The sequence below is a fragment of the Colobus angolensis genome, unplaced genomic scaffold, assembly GCF_000951035.1.
Source record: "Colobus angolensis palliatus isolate OR3802 unplaced genomic scaffold, Cang.pa_1.0 Scaffold26, whole genome shotgun sequence".
NCBI lineage: Eukaryota > Metazoa > Chordata > Mammalia > Primates > Cercopithecidae > Colobus > Colobus angolensis.
The window spans coordinates 2,505,269-2,516,796 of NW_012115821.1; the positions used below are offsets into that span (position 1 = coordinate 2,505,269).

General features: G+C 40.9%; 1 pseudogene across 1 annotated transcript; it reads right to left on the minus strand.

The window, feature by feature from the left end:
• Positions 1 to 8,392: 8,392 nt before the first annotated feature.
• LOC105515355 lies at positions 8,393 to 8,836 on the minus strand (annotated as a pseudogene). The gene has a single exon (XR_001002309.1). The product of XR_001002309.1 is annotated as a 60S ribosomal protein L22 pseudogene (transcript).
• Between the last annotated feature and the right edge of the window lie 2,692 nt (positions 8,837 to 11,528).

An 11,528-nucleotide genomic window follows, 5' to 3' on the forward strand; every position in this document is an offset into this window, starting at 1 on the left:
TGCACACGTATGTTTTTTGTGGCACTATTCACAATAGCAAAGACTTGGAACCAATCGAAATGTCCATCAATGATAGACTGGATTAAGAAAATGTGGCACATATACACCATGGAAGACTATGCAGCCATGAAAAAGGATAAGTTCATGTCCTTTGCAGGGACATAGATGAAGTTGGAAACCATCATTCTCAGCAAACTATCAGAAAGACAGAAAACCAAACACCGCATGATCTCACTCATAGGTGGGAATTGAACAATGAGAACACATGAACACAGGGTGGGCAACATCACACACTGAGGCCTGTTGGGGGTGGGGGCAGGGGGAGGGATAGCATTAGAAGAAATACCTAATGTAAATGACGAGTCAATGGGTGCAGCCAGCCAACATGTCATGTGTATACTATGAAACAAACCTGCACGTTGTGCACATGTACCCTAGAACGTAAAGTATAATAATAATTTTAAAAAAGAATAATCTAGTCAATGTTAACCTAAATGTGTCATGGAATTTTGTATTTTCTGAAGGTTTTTTTTTTTTTTTTAGATGGAATCTCACTCTGTCACCCAGGCTGGAGTGCAGTGGTGCGATCCCGGCTCACTGCAACCTCTGCCTCCTGGGTTCATGCCATTCTCCTGCCTCAGCTGGGAGCCCACCACTGCGCCTGGCTATTGTTTTTGCATTTTTAGTAGAGACAGGGTTTCACCATATTGGCCAGGATGGTCTTGATCTCCTGACCTCATGATCTGCCCGCCTTGGCTTCCCAAAGTGCTGGGATTACAGACGTGAGCCACCGTGCTCGGCTGAAGATTGTTTTTGAATTAAGGTCCAAATAACATCAGCTTTTGGGGATTGGTTGGTATGTCTATAAAGCCTCTTTTAATCTGTAAGTTTTCCCTCCATCTCTTTGTTATTTCCCCTTGCAGTTTAGACATTGAAGAAAATTGGTTATTTGACCTGCAGAGTTTCTCACAGTCTGGATTTTGTTAATTTCATTGCCATGTTGTAATTCAGTGTTCTGTTTGACGCTGGTTGGTAGTTGGATCCAGATAGTTGTTAAGATTCAGGTTCCATTTTGTTTTCTCAAGAGTAATTTATTGATGGTGTGTTGTTCCCTTAGGGGCCCCATTGCATCAGGTGGTCACTCTGGGATATTAGCAATCAGTGATGGATCCATTAATTCGTTAAGAGCTGCAAAGCAGTGATATTCTAATTCTGTCAGTTTTTCCTTCCTGTCGTAGAAGGACCACTTCTATAAGAAAGGGGTCTCCACAGTTAAAACATTTACAAACCATTGCATACGGAGTATCACATGGTCTTTACTTAATCTGTAGTCCCAGTTTCATGTTTTAGAGAAAAGAAAAAAGAAAAACACCTTCCCAGGCCGTATATGCCTCAGTAATCATATATAGGTGACAGTTTACCTTCTGACCTGCACACAGTCTATGGGAAAGAGCACTGCTAATATTACTGCTAATATTACGTTATCCTACTGCACTCACCTGCCAAGCTAGCATATTTTCGAGGTGCTCTCTAAATGGTCAGGAAATACCTCTATCCTGTTACCAGAAAACTTCCTGGCCAACATACCCTTCCCATTTCTGACAGAATAGGTATTGATGGGCAAAAAAAGTGACCAGCATGTATTTTAAATTACTGTAAGCAAAAGTTTAACACAGATCAACTGATCATTTATTCAGAAAGTCAGCCTTGTTTGCTGCTATAACCTCAGAATTGGGAGCAGCAGAGTATGCACATGGTAGTTGCCCCACAAGTATGTTTGAGTGGGTACATGAGTTAAGTAAAGGGTATAGTGTACTTTTCCAAATGAATCAAGGTGAAGCTTCACCTATTCACTGTTTACTCCCTCTTGCTTCCAGAGTAGTGTTTCAGGAACCTGCCTGCTGTGGGAATAAGTGATTAATCATCTTCTGTGATACCCAGTAATCTTTCTACTGGGTGGATCTCTAATGGAGAGCCTTTCAAAGCTGTACTTAGGAGATAAGGCAGTCATTTCTTTGTGCAGAGAGAGTCCTCCTTTTGCAAATTTCCTTGTACCTTTAGCTTTATGCATTATGAGCCAAAGTTTGCTTATGGACTTCCTTAGAGTCATGGTTACTAATAGTTGAGGAGTTTCTCTTCGGATAACTTATAAGTAGAGTATTTTATGAAAGAGCATAAGACTTGGAGTCAGATGCAGTCTGGCTCAAATCCCAACCCTGCCTCTATTACATTGTGTCATGTCAAGTCACTACTCAGCCTAACTGGAGCCTTAATTTTCTAGTCTATAAGCCAAAGATAATAGCTATCCTAAAGACTTACTATGAAGATAAAAAAATAGGATCTATAATGCACTCAGGTCATTGCTTTGAATATCACTCATTAAATGAAAATATTTTGATCATGAACTTTAAATACCAGTATTTGTAATTATTTTGGTCTACCATGGAAGTGATGTATGGTATATGTACTTCAATGGACCAGAATTATGAGAAAAACTCAAAATATACCAAGTTAGAACCTCACCCAGGTTCCCTGAAAAACAGATGCCCCAGGCAAAACTGTATGTGTTAGATTCCACGATTCCATTTATATGATATTCTAGGACAGGTGAAGCTTGCTGCTGAAATAAATCAGAACAGTGGTTGCCTAGGAATGTGAGAAGAGTGGATTGACTGGTGAGGGGCCTAAGGAAACTTCCTGGGCTGATGGTTGCTCTAGATTTGGATGCAAGGGTGGGTCACATAGGTGTAGGCATTTGTCAAAACTTACTGCATGCAGATTATGTTCCATTACAAAATGAAAGCTTGGGTACTAGCACTTTATTGCAGAGTGCAATCCCAGGGAAGCAGGTATGAGTGTGAATAACGAGTGAGCAGGGAGGGCAAGGAGGTGAATACAAGGAAGTGCATCATAGATGAGAAAGCTGGCTTTGTGACAAGCTGACTACATGGTCTTCCGGGGTGTCTTGGGAGAAGCCATATGAAATTATTATGCTTCTGAGCAGTGCAGGGGGAGAGAGGAAGAAGAGTTCATCGATCATTTCCCTGAGAGACCAGGAGGAATCGCCTGCCCCAAGTACCTCAGTCGGTGGCTGTGACAGAGGCCTTGGCTACCTGGCTGTACAGCAAGCCATTGCCAGGGCCTCTCAGGACAGAAACAAGGCCAGTGCACAGATACTGGGTGATGCACAAGTGACTCAGGTGTAGGCACAGGGAGGTCTATGCATGGTTAAGGGTAAGCTCTGCAGAGCCGAATGCATGAGTCAAGATCCTGTCTCTACCACCCACCAACTATGTAGCTCTGGGCAAGTGACTTAACCTTGCCAAGCCTCATTCTCCCTGTAGCTGTGCTGTTAGTGGCCCTAAGCCTATCCCAGAAGTTGTCTTCAGACAGTTCTCATGCACACTGACAAGGCTGTTTGTGTCTTTTACCTGAGGGCTTTCTCTGGCCGTAGGAATGAACTGCTTCTCACTATGACACAGGCCAGACATCAGGGAAGGAGACGGAACATCTCCAGGAGTGACCCTCAACCAATGAGGAGTAAAACTGCAGGATAAAACTGCGGCCTCCTAGCCCCTCCATGGGAACATTCTGAGGCATGCTCACACAGTCTCAGACAGTTCCCGGCAATACTGAGCTTTGGTTAATTGCGGCTCTGGTTACTGTTCACGAAGTCACCATGTTTTGGCATCCTTCCCTTCCCTGACTCCATTCATCACTTCCCTACCTATGCTTCCTGGTAATATTTCCCAGAAAAATTCCTCGTCCCTGACTCCTTGCCTCAGGGTCTGCTTTTAGAGAGACCCAACCTTAGGACATCACCCATCAGCAAAATATCGTGAGGATTCATTGGGATAACACAGAGAAGGCCCCCAGAGCAGGCCTGCCTCTAACCAAGTATAAAATAAATGGAGCAATCATTTTGGCTATTTCACCTACAGGAAGGATGATACCATGTTATGTATCATCCAAACGGGGCACTTTTGAGAGGGAAAGGTGGCACTCTGTTAATTACTCAGAGACAGCTGGTAAAACCTGGGGCCATCCTGGAAAAATACAGGATGTATTATCACCTGATAGTCATGATTTCAGTAGAAAAGAGGTTTTCTATACAAAGGAAATCCTAGCCTAGCCCAAATACTAGAAACACCCCTTAACTGTTTCATAATTTCACTGTTTGTTTTAAGAATCCATGAGCTGTTTCTTTTTTTTTTTTTTTTTCCTTTTGAGACAGAGTCTCACTTTGTCCTCCAGGGCGGCGTGCAGTGGTGCAATCATAACTCACCATGGCCTCAAACTCCTGGGCTCAAGTGATTCTCCCACCTCAGCTGCTCGAGTGGGTAGGACTATAGGTGTGTGCCTGGATAATTTTTATTATTTTAGAGACGGAGGTCTCACTGTGTTGCCCAGCCTGGTTACTTTTATTTATTGATTTATTGATTTTAGAGATGGGGGGGGTCTCACTATGTTCCCCAGGGTGGTCTCGAACTCCCGGCTTCAAGCAATCCTCCCACCTTGGCCTTCCAAAGTGCTGGGATTACAGGCCTGAGCCACCAGGCCTCACCAATTTCACATTTTTATGTGTCATTGTTTCTTAAAGTGGAGGTGTGTACTGTGCTGCTTTATTGCCTTAAAGAGATAATATTAAACCTCTAGTTTGCAACTTAATGAAAATGTCACTTACAAAGAACTGACAGGGGATATCACACACAGAGAGAGGTGCTTTACATCTAAACACAGTGGAAGGAACTATTCAGACTTTTCCTGGTAGAGTAGCAAATTGAATTTTGAGAGACCAAAAACTTCAGATGTAGAAAGCTAATATCCAAATGCGATGCATTTGAAAGAATATGAGAATTATTGTTTAGATAGTGTTGACCAAGAATAGCTGTTTCTCATAGTGAAAATAAGAAATGTAGAATCTCAGCTCCAATTAGAGCTGGAAGGAGCCCTATAGATCATGTATCTGGTGGTTCACAAACATCTCTGCTGCTGACGTCACTTAGAGGCGCTTTTGTAAATATGCAGAGAACTGGCCCTTACGCTGGGAGGCCACAGATGGCCTAGAGGAGGGCTCAGGAAGCTGTGTCCTATGGGCAACCTGGTCAAATCCAGACACACCCATTTGTTTCCATATTGTCTGTGGTTGCTTTGGTTACATAATGGCAGAGTCAAGTCTGAGTAGTTGTGACAGAGATCATATGGCCTGCAAAACCTGGAATATCTGGCCCTTTATATTACAAATTTGCCTCCTGCTAGCCAAAAAGAAACTGTATTTTTAAAAAGCTTTCCAGAAGATTCTGGTGTGCAACCAGTTTTGGGAATTACTGATGACAATTTGTGTCCTCCATTTACAAATACAGTAATCCGAGAGCCCCAAAGAGTGAAGTGACTTGCCCAACCTTGCTAAGCCGAGACAAGACTGAGGAACATCTCACTTTTTAAACCTCATCTTCCTACTACATCACCCTGTCTCTCTAAAGATGCTACTACCTTCCGTTAAAAATCAGCCTCTTCACTTGACCATTGTGGAGCTCAGCAGACAGCAGTCAGTTCTCTGGCCAACAACATTTGATGATGAATAATACAGTGAATTGGCTTGTCATCTGGCATCGTAACTTTCACGCATGCCAGAACGCCTTCCCTTTGTCACGGGCACCATCTGGGTATAAAACCATGTGGAATTTCCAACAAATGGCATATGATAGACATGTGTGATGGAAATCTCTGAAGCGAAAGGCTGTGGGGAATGAGAGGGGTCATGCATGCTGACAGAGAATCATTTATTCCTTGGTTCATTCATTCAACAAACATTTACTAGTGCCTTACTATAACCAAGCACAATGCCGGGCACTGGGCATTTAGTCTCTCTCTTCATGTATCCTATAATTTGATGGAGGTAAACAATAAATAAAAATAAATAATAGATAACTAATTAAATAGATAAGTAGATAGAGACACCTACAGTTGCTGTGAGTTTGTTATAGACCAGCACAATTCAATAGGGAACACAAAAGAGGTAACAATTACCAGGTGCCTGTTATGCCCCTGGTAGTCTTTTGACATGTTATGTATGTACTGACTAATTTAATGCCCACAACAGTCCTGTGGAGGTAGATGCTATTAATACTTTAACTCTCATTTTGCAGATGGGAAAACTGAGGCACGGATTGGCTCATTGTTTTGCCCAAGGTCACATGGCTAATGGTGAAGCCAAGATTTCAATATATGCAGTCTGACTCCAGAGTTTTCAATCAGTGTGTTTTGTGCCCCTCATAGAAGGATGCCAATCTAAGAAAGCACCATTAAAGCTGTTCTGGTATCTTTCACAAATGCATAGCACATACAAGCATTTTATAAATATGTAATGAATGTATGACTGGATTAAGGTATACATATATCTGTATATTCTTAAAAATTGTGTCTAGCATAAAATGGGCTGTAGTGAGTCCTGCATTATCCATCCTCATTTTTTTTTCCTTTCTGAGTATTTGAGCTATTACCAGCTATTTCAGCCAAAACCCTGCTGCACTTTAATAAGAAAGGTGAAATGCAATAATTAGACAGAGCTCATTAAATCAGTTAAATGATTCTGAAGTAGGAACCAGAGAACCATAATTTACTGAAATGTTTGAAGTATTAGTATGCAGTGAGAATAATAAAAATATGAAGTGAAATTCTTACAAGATCGCTGCAAGAAAAAAGGCAGTGGATCATAAACATAGAAGTACCAATGGTGTATTTATTGCGTTTTGTTAGCACATAAAGCACTGTGTGTTTAGCAGGAAGTTAAGCACATTCAGAGTCTCAGGAAGTGTGTGTGCCCTAGAGGTTTGTAAGGATCAGATTCTTCTGAGTTGATTCCCCATTTCAGAATGAATCAGCAGGCAGGCGTTCTTCAAACCAGTTTTAAATGACATCTTTGTGAATCGGAAGCAGTGGGTCTTTGGAGCAAATTAGACTCCTTTTTTTTTTTAAACCAGCCCATCAGCTTCAAGGTTAGACTGGGTTTTTTTGCCACCACATGGAAGACCCACATTCTCCCTAGGTAATAAGAGTAGAATCTACCAAGTACACTGGCTCTGATTACAAGCGTGTTTTTCCAAGCCATGTTTGAATCTTAATGGCCAACTGTGGTCCTCTCAGTAATTAATACCCTGAAGATATCCAGATACTTGTTCTGCTCATGGGATATTTAACCATGTCAGATGAAAGAGGAGAATTGGACTGGCTGTATATTTTTTGAAATCTTCAAATCCCGTAACATGGTTAATTAGCCCATCAAATGTCCGCCTTCCATGTTCAGTCTTTGTATGCTGAGGACACATTGTAGCTCTTCCCTACTTTTTGGCTAACCCCTACTTTAAGGCTCAGTTTAAATGTTGTGTTCTCAGAATCCCATGTTAAATCTCAGACTAGACTAGTTTTTCCTGTATCTTCCCATCTTTCCTGTCCTTTCTGTTAGTATAATTTGCATAATCGTTGTTTAATGCCTCAAGCTCTGTGAGCATAGACTTGTGTCTATCTCGTTCACCATAGTATACCCAGCCCACATGGCCCAATGTAAAAATCTAATCAATAGTCATATAATGAGCACATGTATTCTAGAAGCTAATGAGCTCTGTTTGACCCCATCTGTGAGCGCTTTCTGGGCTCTGTGGTATAATTTTTGTTATTAATTTGCCATTTGCTTACAAACTCTTTTAGTGTGAGTTCCTCCAAAGCAGAACCTGAGACAGTATCTTGGGTGCAGGAAGCTAGTTTGGGAGAGGAGATTCCCAGGAAGCAGGAGAAAGAAGTGGAGAGAGTGAACAAGAGATGGAGAAAAGCCAAGAAAGATGGCTTCTACAGGCAACAGGGGTTCCTGTCTGCCAAGTCTGCAGCCCAGAGGCTGGGACATTTATCCACTGCTCCCCATTGTTGAGGGCTGCCCCTGGCGGGTGTTACCTCCTCCTAAAAGCAGAAAGACAAATGGTGGAATAATGCGGTGGGAGCCGTCCATATTGCTAGAACTGTCAACCTCGGCTAAGGCTGAAATTAGGGAAATGTGATTGTGGGGACAAGGGTCGGCTACTAAGCCAGAAAACTTCTTTTCTAAATACACTTTCTAGTCTAGATAGAAATGGTAAACTGTGCTTCACAAAGAATTCAGTGGACTTTTTAAAATTTTTTAACATAAAGAAAAACATCCATTCTGTTTGGAGGACAACATAAATAATTTAGGGGAAAAAAAGTGGCAAAAGATTTTAACACTTCAACCTTGGCCATGTTACCATTTTAGTGGAGGGCAGTAATGACAAGCAATGTGCCCAAAGGGACACACTCCCTGGACCCCAAGTAAATGTTCAAAACCTGGTAGAAACATTGTTGCTTTTTTTTTTTTTTTTAGTTCCCAAGTTTTATTCAAGAACTCATACAAAATATTCTGGATAAATGAAATTTAATCCTCATCTTCCTCCTCTTCTTCGTCCTGGTTAATTTGGAAGTAACATAATTCGTAACTCTCTTTGCTGTTAGCAACTACGCGCAACCAGTCACGTAGATTATTATTCTTCAAATATTTTTTGGTGAGATATTTCAAATGCCTTTTGGAGAAAGGCACCTCGGATGTCACGGTGATCTTGCTCTTGCTCCTTTCGATGGTCACCACCCCTCCACCAAGGTTCCCAGCTTTTCTGTTCACTTTGATCCTTTCTTGCAAAAACTGCTCAAAATTGGCAACATCCATGATTCCATCTTCTACAGGGTGGGTGCAATCAAGAGTGAACTTCAGAACCTGCTTCTTTTTTTTGCCCCCCTTTGCCACAAGCTTTTTCACAGGTGCCATGGCGGCAACGGAGTTTACATTGTTGCTTTTTATGTAGACTAACATTTTTTTTCTCTATCTTCAATATAGCTTATTTTCTCTTTTTCTTATTACAAAAGTAAAGCATGTTTATTCTGGAAAATTGAGAAAATACAACTAAGAACAAAGAAGGAAATAAAAGCCATTTGTATTTCCCTTACCCAGATATAGCCATGCTAACTGTTTTTCCCTTTCAGTTCTTTATCCAGACATTACAAAAATATAACGATCCTGTTCATACCATACTTAAAATTTTGCTTGCTGTGGACATTTTTCTATATTGGTAAACATGAATAAATAATTCCCTCCTTTCTTTTCTTTTTTCTTTGTTCCTTCATTCCTGTCTTTCTTTTGCAAAAATAACTTTAACTTTTCCTGGTTACAAAAGTAATATATGTTCATTGTTAAATACACACACATACATACACGTGTGCGTGTGTTTATGTGAATTAGACAGCACAAAAGAAACTTCTACCATTTAAAGCAGGAGTCTGCAAACTTTTTCTCTATAGGGCCACATAGTGAATATTTTTAGCTTTGTGGGCAACACAAACTGTGTTGCAGCTACTCAGCTGTGCCATTTTAGTACAAAAGCAGCCATAGACAACATGTAAAAGAAAGAGTGTGGCTGTGTTCCAATAAAACTTTATTTAGTGAGTCCAGGGTCTAGTTTGCTGACCCTATCTAGGGGAAAGCACTAATAACATACAGACATAGGCTTTTTTTTTTTTTTTTTACAAAAATGGAATCATACTACATAAACTGTCTTGTATGTATTTAAATATTCATTTGTGTCCGTTGTGTGCCAGCTCATAAACAATGGTGTATACAATGGTGAACAGGACAGACAAGGACCCTGCTTTCCTAGAGTTTACTGCAGGAGACACGATTAACATAATAAGTGTTCTGAAAGTAATGAGGGGGCTGTGATGGAGAAAAATCAGCTTTCTAGTGTGGCATAACTTTTGCAACCAATCTCTTCTTTACGGGCATTTAATTTCCTTAATTGTTTCTATTATAGACTACACTGTCATAAACATTTTTGGGACTAAGCCTTTATGAAAAACCATCATTTTTCCCTTAGGCTAAATGCCTTGAAATGGAATAGCTGAGTCAAAAGGCATATGAATTCTTTTTAGTCTTTTGCTAAGCATGATCAAACTACTTTCTAGAAAACGTGTATCAACTTATACTTCTACCTTGGTTTTTTTTGTTGTTGTTGTTTTTTTTGTTTGTTTGTGTTTTGTTTTTCTTACTTCCTTTGTGCAACCACTTTGAGTTTCATGAATTGACAAAGTAAAATGAAAGTGTCATAAATCTTAGCTGTGAAACAGAAATGAAGAGGTAGGGAATCATATCATATGAGGGAGAGGCGCCCTGTTTCAGATGTTTTGTCTCTGGGGGCATCCTGTGATTCAATCCCTATATAATAGTTGGAAATAAATCTCAGAAGTTCTTTACAGATACTAGGCACCAGTTATTAACTGCCTTCACTATGTGCCAGAAACTAAGCTAAACCCTTGATGTGCATAATCTGAATTAAGCCTCAAAGCAAAATGGAACTGATTTCAAGTCGTTCTGATTTAAGCCTCAGAACAAAATGGAAGTGAGAAGCTACAAATGGCCAGGTGATGGTGGAACAGGATCCTGAACCTAGAGTAGAAGTCTCAAGCTGCCAGCCCTGTGGTTTGTTTTCTTTGGCTCACATAGTAGGAGCCAGCACAATGTTTAAAATTTTATTAACATAGTTAAAAACATTAAAAAATTGGAAAGTGTCACATAAAATCCATAGTTAAAACTTCGGAAAAATTAAAACACCTAGCCACACTTGGGGTCACATTCCTACTTGCTGTTAGTTGGGTAGAGTCAGGGAGTATCTCCTTCTACACACGGGACAGGAGTTCCTATGATGATACTGTTGAACTGAGATTAAAGCCCACTCAAATTCCTCCTTCTTCATTGCTACTGTTATCACTGGGGATACAGCAGGAGAATGTGTTCTGCCTCCTCATCCATCTACTTCTCTTATTTATTTGATTGCCCTGGGCAGTGGGATGGTATAGGCCTGAGGAGGAGGCAGACATGGGTCCAGCCCACCACTACGATCCCGCTTGGGTCCTAGTGTGGGGGACACATCAATGCTTGCTTAGGTGAGGAGATACCGAGTTCTTGTGGGGACTCTTGTCTTCTAGGCTTCTGCCTCCCTCCTTTCACATCCGTTTTTCTCACTCATCCTTTATCCGTCATCTGAATTTCTTTCTGGTACACATCACTGCACCTTTCTTGGCCACATGGATTGCCTTTCTGCATCTCACTTTAGAGAATGCACTTGGCCAGGACCTGCTCTCAAAGGGTCAGGTCATCATCTCCTCCTTTTTCCAGTTCCTCTCTGCCAAATGCCATGCCCCCAGCCAGGTCACGCGCCCATCTCTCCCCCACTGGGAATCCATGTAGAGACTGGTCTTCTACAGGTAATAGTCCTGGGATTTTTTATTTTTTATTTTTTATTTTTTCCCATCATCAATATTTATTGAGCATTTACAGTGTACTAGGCACAATAGAACATACAGAAAACATTGTCCCTGCTCTTGAGGAGCTTACATTCTAAAAGAAAAAATACACCTCTTTTAAAATGGCATTTTTGTTTGGTGTTTTCTGCAAAGTACTGAGGAAATATTTTGTT